The following is a 3,666-nucleotide window of genomic DNA, read 5'->3' as shown; positions in this document are numbered from 1 at the left end:
ATAGAGCAAAAAAACTGTTTTTTTAAGAGCCACCCTAACTCAAGTCAAGAAAATAGCTTTAAATCGGCCAATTTAAGAGATACAAAAAAGTTATTTTCAACAAAGTTGCTTGAAATTAGCTCAGCTATAACTTTGCCGAAAAATGTATACCTTAATTTATTCAAACAAAAAAGTTAGATTTTTGATTTTAATGATAATAGGAACCACCCTAGAATTCATTGTCATAAAAATGAGGGCCTAACTATAAGGAACAACTTTGTAGAAGAGACTTTTAGTCTAAAGTTTCAATTTCAGGCTCAAAACATATTATTCCAGCTAAATCTGCATTCTGTACCACTGTGCAGTGGTGAATCCCTGGATCAGATCAAAGATGAACTGGTAAAATTACTTGGAGTTGTGCCACTCCAAGTAATCACTGTGCACTGGGGCAGATAAATTTTGAACTTCCATAACCTTTAGTTTCGGAGATATAAAGTGTATGAAAAAATATGAGCCCAAATTTCTTATTAATTATCTTTTTTATATATTTTCATATGTTTGCTCTGGTATTTGCAATTATTCCAATGAAATTCAACAAGGTACGAATTGTAATTGAACTATTTGTAAAAATGTTATGGTTTTAGTGAAATAATCTCAAAAAAAAACATGAATTTTTGCTTGTATTTAAGGTGGGTGGGATTCTCGTAAGGACAGCTAAGGACAGCTAGATTTTGCCTCTTTTGTTAGCTCATGTCATCGTCTAACATATACTAGAAAACTGCAGACATGATAATCGATGATTTTTTTTAAGTTTCACTTTATGTAAACCGATAAAAACATTCTTTATAATAACTAATTCACAAAATTGATAACATTTTATAAATTATTGACATGTCACCATTTTTTAATACTGTGCTGAATTTTGAGATTGCCTACTAATGATGAGCTGCCAGCGAACATACGTGGGTTTTCAGTGTTTTTAGCATAGTTACGCCAAACCGACGATCAAATGCATTGTTTACAAAAGCTGATACGTCTCTTTGAAAGAGTAATCGAGAATTTTGCAGGTGCGTCAATATTTCAGTAGTTGGTATCCGCAAGCGTGAATTTTTTTTTTCTCGTCTTAGTTCAATGATCAATTTCCGGTGTTGCGCAATAATCCCCAAAGTTTATATAATGGATTCACTTTCAGGTAAATATAAATGTTTATTTTCAACAAAAGACCACAGAACTTATTAATGCAAAAAAGAACTACATAGATTTTAAATTTCAAGCTCTAAATTCACTGACATTCACCGTCAACATTTTTGAAATAAAGGTTAAGTACATCATGCTTTTTACAATGGCTGATGGTAAAATATGGAAACCAAATCAACCTAGAAGTGTTTTATGTGTAAGCAAACATCCAAAGACTTTAGTAATTTTGAGAAATATTGGGGGCAAAGGCTAATTCGTCCAACTTGGGATTTGGCCTGTCGATATTGCACGCGTGGATAAGATTTCTGGAATGTGTCCTACACATTTCTCAAAAGTTTCCTGTAAAACAGTGGCGGGTATCGGACTCTGATAATAAAATATGTAGCGATGCGGAATAAAACTATCCAGGCTGATTTTAAGTCGGAAATCGGATTGCTAATTGATCGGCCTAAACAAGGACTGGGCAACTCTATTGATGGAAACACGGCCAGAAGATGTTTTGGCAATTTGGAATAAAAATCAGCAGAGATTACAGAATTCGATCTATTAATTATGCACCGTTTCAAAGTGATACTTTCAACCATTTCCGTTGGATAATTCAGAAAGTATTGCGAATTAACAGCAAAAATGTGCATCAAAACGTATTCATGGTACCCGATGAACCCGACGGTTCATAAAATACTTATTCACGGTCCAGATGTTGTGGAAAAAGCACTTTTGACTATCGGACAATTAAATGAAGAAGTGCAAGAAATAAGGATTTCAGAAGGAATTTTTTTTTTTATTAATTTATTTGATAAGGCTCAACCGAATTAACTTTACAGAGCCGAGGATTCTTGTTCACTATACAATACATCTTAAAACTATAGTCAAAAGGTACAACACAGTAAACATTTTATCTTCCGCTATCCAATAAGCCTCCTCCACCAGAACGGGAGCCGTTTCCAGTGGTTTCATTCTATTGCAGATTCGCCAACGCGGTTCAGAGCAGCAATGGACGCAACACGTGGTCAGTACTCACACATTCATCATGAAACGTTTGCTTTCCAAAGTCGACGACGCATCGACTGAAAGAACTGCTGATGAAGAACAATGAGGAGGACCACACAATGGTTGCTGCCGAGTAAACAGACGATCGCGTAACACACATTGAGAGTGGTCTGCTTCCGTCGACAGCACAGTGAATACTTTTTTAGAAGGTATCACTTACAAATATTACTTTTACCTATTATGTCTCGTTTTTCTTTTTAAATAATTTTATGTAGGTAGTTTTAAAATTTATGACTGATTAAAGCATAACCACAGACAAGTAGACATAACACTAGAAAAGTTGTTCATCGAACAAGCATTTAACAGTCAATTTAAAAGTATCTTAGTTGGTAGTACCACCACTTGTGGCGCATATAGTCAATTTCCTTGCGTTTGACGTTTACACACTACCTCCATCTGTTCCGCGTACTGCCCACCACAGTATACTCAGCAGACGGCGGTGATGTTTTAGTGACGATGTTTGTGGTATAACGCAATGTAACGAATTTCTACATAATCAAAAAAATATATATAAAGATTTCGAATGCTTTAACTAGAGATATAATTTAATCTATTGCTGCCTCTCTAATTTAAAAAGCTGCCCTTACGAGAATCCCACCCACAAATATATCAAGATTTTCGAAAATATTTCCCTAAAACTACAATAAATTACACAAATAGTTCAATGAAAATTCGCACCCAATTAGATTTTATTGAAATGAATGAGCAAACATATTCAAATATATAAAAAAAGTTAACAAATAATAATTTTGACTTCATATTTCACCCTACATATCCGAAACTAAAGGTTATAGAAATTCAATGTTTTGCGCAACTTTCCTTCATTTTAATAGATGAACAACTCTGTTCAAAACACCATACGTCTAGGACTCTTTATTCAAAAGTTTGATTCACGCGCCATCTCTACGGCCATGTTATTCAGAAGAAGCGCTTAACTAATACAAGCAACTTTACCCAGGACAACAATCTGATTGGATGCTTCGTTCAAAAATTATTAATTTTTTACGAGAAATTCACTGATTTTTTTCCAGTGTGCGTCCTGGCGATTCATGCAACGGGATTTCTAATTACAGTCATCCCAGTATTATGGGCCACTTCAATTTGATTAACACGCAGAACTGACTGACCCATAATGGTGACTAGCTGGCCCATAATAGTGGGGTAACTGTATTTTTGTTTAGTTCACTTCAAGTCTAATTAAACACGACAGAAAATTGTAAAACTCACTATTTTAACATGAAAACTATCCAGGTACGTGGATGCAATGTCGGTCTGCTGTACTCAAATTGGGTCTGTTGATGGATGCAACTTCGTCCCATCGAAGATGTACCTTGATCTACACTAAGAGGAAGAGGTGACAATTGGCTTCTTCCTCTTTTATTTCTATCTCTATCTCTATCTTTATCTATCTCTATCTCTATCTTACGCACATGAAATCGG

Source organism: Ochlerotatus camptorhynchus, unplaced genomic scaffold (genome assembly GCF_037179485.1).
Source record: "Ochlerotatus camptorhynchus isolate MF236.1 unplaced genomic scaffold, CSIRO-AGI_Acam_v1.1 ptg000604l, whole genome shotgun sequence".
Classification (NCBI taxonomy): Eukaryota; Metazoa; Arthropoda; class Insecta; order Diptera; family Culicidae; genus Ochlerotatus; species Ochlerotatus camptorhynchus.
The sequence above is the reverse complement of the archived record's forward strand: the minus strand, read 5'-3'. Positions refer to the sequence as shown.